General features: G+C 33.3%; 1 protein-coding gene across 1 annotated transcript in view; it reads left to right on the plus strand.

The window, feature by feature from the left end:
* ASCC3 (activating signal cointegrator 1 complex subunit 3) overlaps positions 1-12,448 on the plus strand; it is a 300,443-nt gene that overhangs the window by 20,240 nt on the left and 267,755 nt on the right. The window lies entirely within an intron of this gene.

Here is a 12,448-nt window from a genome sequence, read left to right on the forward strand (position 1 = left end):
TTCTTTCCTTTCCTTGTAGTAGAGGTCATTCTGTTAAGTCTACTTTTCAACTATTCTTAAATTCACTCCCTTTACATACTTACCATTGCCTCAGCTTAAGCTTTTACCATCTCATGTCTGAACTACTGCAGTAGCCTATTGCCTCAGACTTCCTTTCTCTTTTAACTTCGGTCACTGTGACTAGACTGCTCTTTGTAAAAAGCAAAGCAAAGCTCATTTTTGTTCGCAGCTTGTTCTTTAGATCAAATTTCTTAGAATGGGCATAAGAAAAGTTTCTTTATGAATTGAAACAGTTTACCTTTTTATCTCTTTTCCATTCTGTCACACGCAACCTTTACTCTTAACATATGCAGTGTTTACTAATTTTCTCAACAGTGCTTACTGTATTTTTTCCTTTGTCATTTGTATGTTAAAATAACTTTCCCCATTGTGTTCGTCTGAAGTGCTTCTCATCTCTGAAGAAATGGCTTAGGCTTCATTCCTGTCCTCTGTAATTCCTTTCTAATTTTAGTAGACAGTGTTCCATTAGGTTATCATCTATTCCATACTTTTTTAGAGTACTTCCTCATTGTTTGGATAAGTGTTTATACCTGTCCCCTCCCCGATGGACTGTGAATACCTTAACGATATGGGGATTCCAGAAATCACAGCGTCTTTGTACTCCACTGCCTAATATGGTGCAAGGGGTACAGTAGGTGTTCAATAAATAAATAAAGTATTGAGAATACAACTAAAAGTCCTATATGGTTTTTGCTACCTCTGATGCTGACAATTTCTTGCAACTGACAGCTTTTTTTTTTTTTTAAGTATTTTTTTCTCTCAGATTTATATTTAATATAGTCCCATACCTATTTACAATTTTTTTATTCTTCCCTCTAGATTATTGTAATAATAAAACTTAACTTTAGGGAGAAAGTATGATAAATTACTTAAAAATAGTATTCTTAGTCCTTAATCTTTGTTTATCCAAATACTGACTGTCGTCAGTCTCCTTTATGGATTTTAAAAATAAACATAATCATATTAACCTGCATTCTTTGAGCAGGTTATGTGCTTCAAATAAAAACATATTTGAAAATAAAGAGGTCAAGATTGAGAGTGGCAGTCAAAAAATGTATCTTGTATTAGTCATGTGTCTCTGTTACTTAGAGTTTTAAATTACCCTTTTAGGAAGTTGATAAGATTTTCACAGTATAGGTAGAAACTAGGATGGAAATCAAGAATGATGGGAAGGTCAGTAGAAAGACCCACCAGTTCCCTAATCAGCTAAGGAAATCTCTCACCCAGAGCCACAACACAGTGGTCTAATGGTTTTACTTTGGTCTGGATACAGGTCAGGACTCAACTAGAACTGAACTAGTTTTTTTTTCAGTATTCAAATTATTTTGCCATACACAGACGTGTTAGTTTTGCCTTCTCTAATTTACAACCTCTGCTTTATTTGGGTTTAAACATCTTTATGCATTTTACCTTTAATAACTCAATTTTAAAATGTATGAATCAAAAGGTAGGTTGCACAGGAATGATTTATACGTGTAGCATGTGGTTTAGGGAATTCGTGATCTATTATGTTTTTTGAGTTGTTGAGGAAATAAGATTTTGTCATGAAAAAAGTGAGGAATCAAAACCAAGGGTGGGAAGCAATTTATAAAGCAGTGACTTAGAGAAGGAACATATAAAGAAATTAGCAGGATCTGGAAATTCTGTGTATGGAAGTAAGGGTAGGTAGGCATTTAGCATAATAAAGGCCTGTTGTGTATTGGATGTGGCAGGACGTTTTTCAGGAGTATTTGTGAAAATAGCTATCTTGAAAATTGTTGATTCTGAAAAAGTTCAGAGTTCCACTTCTCATAAATTGGTAAACAGGGTAGTTAGCTAGAAAAACCGTAGAATATAAAACTGTTTGACTGCATCAGAGTACTTCTAAAGCAATGAAGAAGTACGGGGCCAAGATCTGGGTCCAGAAATAAACCCAGAAAATGTGATCCTGGCATTTGGGCCACTTTTTCCTGGAGATGGCTGTCTATTCCAGAAAAGGGCAGATAGAGAAAAGGACGATGAGAAGATGAGCAGAGATTTTGGCAGATTAAAAGACTAAGATGACAAAATGACTAAAACGAGCAAAAGAGGAAATAGGAAATCTGAATATTTAACTACTAAAGAAATTGAATCTGTAATTAAACACTTTCACACAAAGAAATCTATATGCCTTGATGACTTCACAGGGGAATTTCACATGTCATTTAAAAAGCTATGAGGATATTATTATAGACCAAGGAGGTTATAAGCATATAATAATCAAATGTAATGTACTATCCTTGAGTGAATCCTGAATTAGAAAAAAATTATAAAGATATTTTTGGGGGCCATTGTAGAAATTTGAATATGTACTGAGAGTCTTTAGGTACTGTTAGATAACATAATGGCATTGTGGATATGTGAGCAGATATCTAAGATTGCATGCTGCAGTGTTTATAGTGAAGTAGCATGAAGACTGCAGTACACTGTCAAACGGGTCAGTAAAAAAAAACACGTTTCACATGTGTGAGAGAGGCAACACAAGCACACTTGAGTGCACAAAATGTTAATTATTGGATTAATAAATAGGGAAAATAGTGTGATTCATGTAAAGTAGTAAGGTTTAAAAATCACATGAGTATTCAGTAGATGATGGAAAGCATTTTATGACTAAAATCCAATTATGATAAAAATGCTTAGCAATCTAGGAATAGAAGGGAACTTCCTTAGTTTCATAAAAAGTATTTACTAAACAAACCTAGAGCAAATATCATTTAATGACTCAGTGCTGAAAAAGCTTCTTCTCTGAAATAGGGAATTAGATAAGAATGCCTACCACCACTTGTTTCTCGCTGTACTAAGGGTACTTGCTAATACAATAAGGCAAGAAAAAGAAAGGGTATACGATTTGAAAAACTGACATTATTCACATGAATGTGTCTTTGGAAAATGAATTTAGCAAGGTTAACATAAAAATCAATTTTATTTCTACTTACCAGCAGCGAATTTTTTAAAACGCAATTTACAAAAACCTTAAATAAATCATCCAATACCTAGAAGTGAATTTAACAAAAGATGAGCAAGATTTCCTTATGGAAAACTAAAATATTACTGAGAAAAGTTAAAGACCTAAATAAATAGAATGCTATACAAAGAGTAACACTGACGATTATAAAGATACTTTTATCCAGATTGGTCTACATACTCAATGTGATCCCAGTCAAATTCTCAGCAGGCTAGTGTTTTGAGGGTGTATGTTTGTCTGTAAAACTGACAAGATAATCTGAAAGTTATATAGAAATCCAAAGGCAAAGAGCAGCAAAACCAAGTCTACCTTGAAAAGTAAATAGGGAAAACTTATTCTACCAGATATGAAGACTTACAAAGATCAGTAATTTAGGTAGTGAGGTGTTCGTCCAAGCATAGACAGACTAGTGGGATGGAATAGAGTCCAGGAACTGACCCACGGATAGTAGGGCACTTATTTTATCACAAAGGCCATGAAGTCGTGATACCTGGCTAATTTTTTAGTACATGGTTCTGGATCAACTGGATATACATTACCAAAACAAAAAAGTACCTATACAGATAATTGTAAGCACCTTATAAAATGAAACATGAAGCTCAAAACAATCTTCTAAAAGATAATGAAGAATATCCTCATTATCTCTGTATATGGAAAATTTTATTAAACAAAATAGTAATCACTCATAAGGGGAATGATTTGTAAATTGATTATATTAAAACTGATAGTTTTTATTTGAGAGTAAAAAGGAAAGTCATAGAGTGGGAGAACATAGTTTCAACATATATAACCCAAAAAGAGAGCTTGTCTCTACATTAAATAAGAACTTCTACAAATCAATATGGAAAGGACAGATGATCCTATATAAAAATGAGCAAGAGCATGAACAAGCAGTTTACAGAAGATAACTGAATGGCCAATACACATTAAAAGGTGCCCAGCCTTATAATCAGGGCAGTGCCACTACATGCCTGTAAGAATGGTCAAAATTAAAGAGACTGATTTACCAGTTGTTGCTCAGGTTAAAGAATGTGAAAAAAGAATTCTCATCCACTGCTGGCGGAGTAAATTGCCACCACTGCTTTGAATAATTGTTTGTTAATATCTACTGTGGTTGGACAAGTGAAATTTTAAGTCTTGGTATATATTGCCCATTAATATGTACATAAATACCCAGTAAAAATGTCTGCACATGTATACAATCTATGGGGGACGTTATTTGTAATAGCTTTAAAGTAGAAACAACCCAATTCACTGTAAATAATGGCATAGATAGATTATAATATATAGACTACCTTGTAGCAATAAGGAACCACAGCTACATGTAACATTGTAAATGAATCTTATAAACATAATGTTGACTGAAAGAAGCCAAAGACAAAAGAACAGATTATGTGAACTAGGCATGATTAATCTCTGTTTTCAGAAGTCAGGGTAAGTAGCTTCTTTTCTGAGGAAGGAGGCTAATAATGCCTGGGAGTAGGTGTAGAAGTTTCTGGGGAGCCGATAATACTGTTTCTGGAAGTACTGGAAGTAATTACCCAAATTACATAAGTATGTTAATTTTGTGATACGTCTTTGAGCTGTACGTGTACTATATACATTCTTGTTATATTCAGTAAAAAATAAAAGTTACGGCTTTTTATATTATGAATTTTCATGAAATATTTCAGACTGATAAAAAGAAATATAACAAATACCTGCATTTGTATTCCCCATTAAGCTTAACACTTGGCTATCTTTCCTTCAGATTCTCTTTTTAAGAAATAAAATTTTACTGTATGGTCAGAACTCCCTGCTCAGTCTCTGGTAACCAATATCATAAATATAACATAATTGGTCTTTATTATTCTCATGCCCATTTTTATATTTTATGACATTTATACATTCATAAATATATGTATTCAGGTCAAATATCAAAATCTACTATAGTGACAGAGACCAAGTGGGTCTATTTGTTTCATCTGACAAACTCCCACTGTAGGAGTCAGCAGCTTTATAATGTTAGAGCCCGAGACTGCTAATGACTTGGCTTTTTCTTCATGTTTGAAGCCTTTTGTTCATCGTGTCTGTTCCATTGTAGCCATCATATCTGTACATTAGACATTTCCTCTTTTAATTTTTTGAGAGTAGATTATGTTGCTAGATTTTCTAACAATTGAACCATTTTGCATTCCTGGAATAAAGTCTACTTGCTTATAGTTTATGTTTAGATGGATCCAGTAAGCTAATATTTTGTTTAGAATATTTGCAATTACATTTTCTGCACCATCTTTATTTCATTTTCAGTTTTAAGTCTTCATAAAATTATTTTCTTATAGATCAGGACAGTTTCAACTTATTAGTTACTATAGTGGTAGAAATTCAGTTCTGTCATTTACTTGTGGGAGTTAATATCACTAAACCTATTTCCTCATATGGTGATGATAATTCTTACTTTGTATAGTTGTGCTGTGAAGCAGTACTACAAAATGTGTCGAGTAAAGCCTGGTAAATGGCTGACAGTGAATAATTTTATTATAACCCAAATATAGCAATAGCCATTGTAAACAAATAGTTGTTCTATATGGTTAAATGTTAGGATAGATGGAGGTGCCCAGTAATGATGTGGTACAAAAAGGGCAGGGACTTTGCTTCTGTAAGTCAGGCAGGAAATCATAGAGAAGGAAACTTGGGATGGAATTAGATTGTATTTTGAATGTTTTGTGGCCAGAGGTGTTATATTTATGTTCATATCACAAGAAAAATTACAAAACAAAAGAGCTGAAAAACAGTGAAAATCATAGATGATTTTGCAAATGTATGGGTGTGGGGACAGAGCCAGGAGTGCAGTTTCCAGGCTCTCGGCCTCAGGTGGAAAGGTGCTGGCTCACTGAGCCATTGGCCACTAATATAACTGCTGTGGCTATGCTAGCAAAAAATGGGGGGCTGGCAAGAAGATGGTGGCTGAGCTAGCAAGCGGTGGAGTGCCGGTTGCGGATTGTAGAAAAGTGGACAGCAGGTTGCGGATAGTGTGGCTCCTGCTTCTTGTGTTTCCAACCCAGCCGCCAGCGAGAATATAGTGATAGGACTCCCCTACCTATGGCTCCGTGGGTGTTCCTTTTTGGCCTCACCACGTCCTGCATTCTTATATGGGGAGTGGGACTAGAAACCCCAGATGGGACCCCGCCTGACACCCCGCGTGACAATGGGCTTTATAATCAGGCAGTTCAGATTATATGGCAAAACAGCTATAAATTGAACGGATATTGTAGTAGTGGCAATAATTGGAAATAGGATCAACTTTTCACAGTTTGCTTTACTTTATCAGTATATTATTCTCCATTTACAAGTTATTATAATTCTGTAAGCATAAGAAAATTTACACTGAATTCCATAGTAGAGGCGTTTTTAAGGTTGCAGTTAATTGTCTTTATATTATTACCAAACATCTGATAAATGGATGCTGCACTGACATGTATACTTTAAATCTTTTTTTTTAATGTTGTTTTCTTGGGTATTAAAAAAATAGGAACTGCCAGTTAAATATCAGTAAGCTATGTGATTTGTTCAAAGACAGTTTATTTCCTTAGTGATGCTCAAAATAATGGTTTTATTATAGGAAGCTTTTACATAAAATCAAAACTTTTATATTACTGTTTCATTGTTTGGAAAGTGAAGTTGTAATTTGATGCAGGATTATAGTGGCTGGCTGCTGACTTAAAGTCTACAATGTAATATGAATATTAACATTTAGTAATGAATATATGTAAAATTAAATGACTAACTTGAAACATGGGGGATTGCCTTGGACTCTTTAATCTCTTGTACTACTGCTCTTTTTTTTTTTTTTTTTTTTTTTACCAAATATGTTTTTCTATTTGCTTTCCTTTCATTTATTCACCCTAAAGGCAGTAGTTTCTATGAAAGTATAGGAATAATCTTAACATTTAAGCAATTGCTTCAAATTACTATATTGAATACTTCCTGAATGCTTTACCTACTTACTGCAAGGTTTTGCTGGAGATGCTTTGATGTACAAGAGTTACACTCTAAAATAAATGAAGCTCATAAATTATATTACTGAGCCAATTTTAAATTTATATCACATAAATTGTTCAGTTTATTCCCCCAAAAGCCATATGGTAAATGCTTACATCTATTACTCGCAAGTTCGTTTGATAATTGGTGATTATTTGAAAGATAGTATAATGCAGAAAGGAAAAAATATCCTTGCTCTTGCAGTCTTATTGGTGTGTTTTATTTAACCTGATTTCTCTGTAAAATGAGGAAATACTTGTAAGATTCATGTGACCATTTTAGATACTGTACTTGTTAGAAAAGTACATTAACAAGCACTAGAGGAGAGTATGTACAGGGGAGAAAATGGGGGTGTAGGATGTGTATGTTTAAGTTGAATAATTGTTTTGGTACTTTTTTATATGTACTGCTGTCCTAGGAGAGTTGCTGACACAAATATTTTACATATTTGTAAAAGACATAATCGTAATTATCAATTAAAATATCAGACAATTTCTACTCAAATATAACATGTTTATAATAGTTTGCCTGCCTTGCCAATATTTTTAACAAGCAGAATGAGCTTAAATTAACACTGATGCAGGGTTATATTTTTATAGTTACAGTTGCAGGTCAAGTATCAGAGGTCAAGTGGACATTTAAAGTTTGGACATAACGTGAAAAAAGTAAATTGACTGCTTTGAACATTTCAGTATTAAAGTATAAAAGATATTTATAAAATATTTTCTAACATTGAAGTTTTAACTTTATATGTTAAGTTCCTTAACTTTATATGTTAAGGAACTCATTTGTTGACAACTTCTAAATTGGATAGTTAGCAATTAAAGATACAAATAGTTGATGGATATTTTTATTCAATTAAAATTTCCTACTCATCCCTTTTTAAGAATTCCTCAACTATTAAGGTAGGCTGTTTTAAAAAGTTACAATTTACAACCCTTTATTAATATTTTGCAATCAAAGGAAAGGAAAATATAGTAGTAAATTGTGTGTTGAAGATTTAGTCATCATTCAACTCTGATTTTAAAAATTTGTTTTATAATGTGACAGTAATTATATCTTTAGCATTTACTGTATATTTTACATCTCATTTGCTCTCAATGTAACTGTCAAATGCACAAGGCAAGTATTTATTATTAATGAAAACTATTGTAGTGTATTCTAAGTGTATCTCTTTAAATGTATTGCCTCCTAAGGCCAAGTATAAAAAGCTAGTTTTCTGGTTTACAGTCCATCTTGTTCAATGTTTTTTGGATAGATAATTAGGTATTCAAGTGGTTAGGTATCTAGAGTAACTTCCTTAAAGGTCTGGAAATCCTAAGTTTCAATCAAACGTTTGCCAATTTATTATTTAGTGTAATTTTATTTACTGAGACTTTATATTGAGGATAAAACTAAACTTAAAATTTCTAGTCTTAGAAAGATTAACACAGTCAGTGGTGTGGAACAGATAGAAAAAACTTTTAGAACTGGGAGCAAATGTTAACTGACCAAAGAGCTTCAACCTAATATTCATTTTAAAGATTACTCAGTACAAATTGTACGTAAAAAACAAAGGGAAATGAACAAAAAAAAGAGCTTGTTTGTAAACAAGATCCTCAGTTAATCCAACATGCTTAATATTAGATATAGTGTAAGGAGACGAGAATATGACTATTTATTAATAATTTCCACCCGAGAAGTGCACCACTCTCCTTTTGCAAGGCGTCCCCACTCCTTCCTTCGATGTGGCAAATGTGCTCGTTCAGCAGGCTGATGGAGAAGCGGAGAAGCGCTTAGGTTTCGCGTAGGTTTCCCTTCTAAGTCCAGTTTGTTGAGGGGAGGTGGGGCTACCAGCACTTGGACAAGTGAGATATCTGATGGCATTTATCCTCTTCAATTTTTTTTTCTATGTTTTACAAACACCTTTCATATATTTCATTCACCAAAAGATCTAAGCAAGCGTTGGCTTCATGTGCGCGCTACACTAACAAATTTGTCTGCTTCCTTTGTCACTGCCCTGCCTGGAGCCCCAGTTCTCTGCTCCAATCCTGAGCTGCCTTCTCATCCGGGTGGTCTCTGCTTACAGCTGGTTTCCTGTGGTGGCTACGTCATCATTTGTGGACGGAGGTCTGGGACGCGTGTCTCGCCTCCTGTCGGGGAGGACACGCAGACACGCGCGTGTGGTTGCTGGGAGGCCGCGCAAATGAAATTCATCACCGCGTGTTTTAGCACCCCAGAGAAATTTATTGTTTTCTATAATGCAGTAATCTCTTTGTTGGGTACCCAACAGTGGCAACAAATGCTATTTGCTGGTTTTTCTCAAATAGGGAACTTTGAGATTCACAAGTAGCGTGGCCCAGAGATTCATTTTTTTTAGAAATGGCCACTTGTCCATTCTTAGCAGCCCAACTCAAAGATGTGGTGGAGTAGGTTGTACAGAGGAGAGTTAGTAATTCTGTAGCTCTCAAGAGTAACATTTATAAAGCACCATTATGCAACTAAGATTACAATTTTAGGGGTTTATAGAAGTAAATACAATGTAGGTGTATTTTCTTTTTCTTAATTTGGATTAATTAACCATTTTTTAAAAAGTGTTCTAAGTTAGTTGTTTCCAAAATGTGGTGGTCCCCATATTAGCTGCATCAGCATCTCTTGGGAGTTTGTTAAAAATGCATTTTCTCAGTCCCAGAAGGTCATTTTTCCAGGCTGAGTGAATCTGAAATTCTGGAGAGGAAGCCCCACAATCTGGGTTTTAAACAAGACCCATGGTGATTCTGACTCATATTCTATTTGATAGTCAATGGTCTAAGGAATGATCAAGTTACCTTCTAATTATACAAGCAAAAAAAAAAAATAGCACGAGATGTAGTAAATAAACATTAATTTCAAACATTTTTAAATTTTCTAAAAATCGTCATCCTGAATGTATTTTCAGATACAAAGTGTTGAGATATGGCTCTAAACGGCTATATAAAACTGCCATTTTGCATGTTATAGTTAGTAAAACCCGCAAAGTCAATGCAGTCAGACAATTCTGAGTTGAGGTATTTGTCACCCTTCTCTGAATAACATTTTTCTAAAACTTCAATAGAGGACCATATTAATTACGTTTTAAAATTTAACCTTATCCAACTTTTTTGAGTAATGGTAACTTGTGATAAAAGGAAAACATTTTCTAGTGAGATTTCCTCACTAAAGCAACATTTCATTAAAATCTGTCTTTCCTGAATATCATTCTATACTAGAGATATTTTTACATGGTAAGAATTAAGCCAATTGTGGATAGTTTTGACAGAATAATTTTGATTCATGTAAATCACATGATTTATGCTTTCTTAAGGCAGTTACAGTTTAGTATTTTATTATCTTTTTTCCCCGAGTTCTAACATTGTCTTATTGTCAAAATAGGAGATGTAATCTTTGGTAATTGTTGAATCAATAAATAAAATTTGTGAAACAGAACAATTTTTTTAAGTTTTTGTATGTTTCAAAATTTTATAGGTGTAAATCAATGCTCATTAAAAATTTGAAACCCTGAAAAAAATGATTTTGACCTTTGTAGATGTTTCTATGAGTCTATAATCATTCCTTTTTTTTTTTTCCTCCCAATAGTGGACTCATAACTTACTTTTTCTCCCCATTACTGTCCTGTGGAGGTTATTCTATGGCAAGGTATATGGATCCACTGCATTGTATTTAATGAGTGCAGTATGTGACTTAAACATGGTTTAACCAGTGACCTAATAATGTTTGTTTAATGTACTTCCACTTACAGTAATAAATTAAGACCATTGATTTATTACTTTATTTCCTAAGGTGATTTTTAAAAATTTATTTAGTAAATGAGAATTAGAAATAAATCTGTTTCTAGGCATTTACAAGGAATCAGTGTGGTATAGTGGAAATAACTTTGTTTAGGAGTTAGAAGTCAGCTTTGAATCTTGTTTAATAACTAAATAACTATTTTATCTCTCCCAAATTATTTAACTCCAAATTTCCATTTTAGCATCTATAAGACAAAGGTAATTTTGTTAGCAAGAATTGAAATGATTTAATGTCAAAGTTCTTAGTAAGTTGTTTTAGAAAAATCCCGAGATACAAAATGATAATGTCTTTACAAAAGAATGCATATTTACAATCTTAAATGTTGAATGAATTTATAAATGTGAATTCCATTTTTGCTCAGACTTTTGTATTCTCAGCTCTGTTGAATTACCTGTAGAATTATCATAGTTCCTAAATATCCAAAAGCTAAGTTTTCTAAGCATGTGTAGACTGAATAAATGTACATAAATGCTATTCAGTTAATTAATTTGAAAGCACTGTATAATTTATAGAAGATTTTTGTCATGGATTTTCCTAAATACTAAAAGAATAATATGTCAGATGGTGTTTTGTGAATTCTTTAAAATCATAAAAATAGACTTCATATTTGAAGAAATTGGAAATAATAAACATACATTGTAAAATTGCTTATCTTCATAAATTTTTAGTTTTCTATACACATGTGTAAGCATCATGTACAATGAGAAGTTATCAAGGCAAGTGTGGTGTATTGTAAAAATACTAGTCTAGTGTCATTGAAGCCTGAATTCAGTTTAATTCAGCAAATCTCTGTTGAGGCACTACTTTGGCCTAGGTACAATGAGGGAATATAGCAATGTACACAATATTGTAGTCACCTTGAAAGAGGCAGTTGAGCTGGATTTTGAAACATGGGTAGGATTTGAACAATCAAGGCCTTGGGGAAGGTTAAATAAAAGCATGGAAATTGCCGTAGAATGGGACAGGATCTGGTTTTTGGATGCTGAGAAATCCTTGTTGGCTGGAGCAGGAAATATGTAATAGTAAAACAGGAAAAAAAAAAAGAAAAGAAAAGAAATAAAAAGGATGAGGTTAGCTCCTGGCCTGGCTTGAAAACAAAGTGTGGGAGTTTGGATTGAATTACTGAGCTATATAGTAAGTTGCTCAAGGTTTGTATAATTAATGATGTGTTTGGAGCTGTGGTTTCAGGAAGATAGATACCCGTGTGTTAATTATATTAGTATAATAACTTCAGTATTATTTTAGGTAAGTCACATTGACTTTTGAGCCTTCTGAAGACTGAAATTCTTTTTTCTGCTCTAAATATTTTTTGAATTCTATGACAAAACATAGTTTTTTGTTTAGTTTTTTATTTGAGAAAATCAGGTATGATAAATTAATGCCTTAAATTCCTGCCGCTCCTTTATTTCCTCTTTGGTAAGAAATTTACTTCTGGTCTCTTTTAAACAGCAGATTTCTTTCATGTTTTATGATATGGCTAAGTTTATTTTAAAAGATTCTATTTATGTCCATCCTTGATGGTATTAAATGTTTCTGAATGAAACCATATAAATCTATTTCTTGCCATCTCAGATTTTC

Source organism: Rhinolophus sinicus, chromosome 2 (genome assembly GCF_057876585.1).
Source record: "Rhinolophus sinicus isolate RSI-liver-muscle chromosome 2, RSI-T2T, whole genome shotgun sequence".
Taxonomy (NCBI): Eukaryota; Metazoa; Chordata; class Mammalia; order Chiroptera; family Rhinolophidae; genus Rhinolophus; species Rhinolophus sinicus.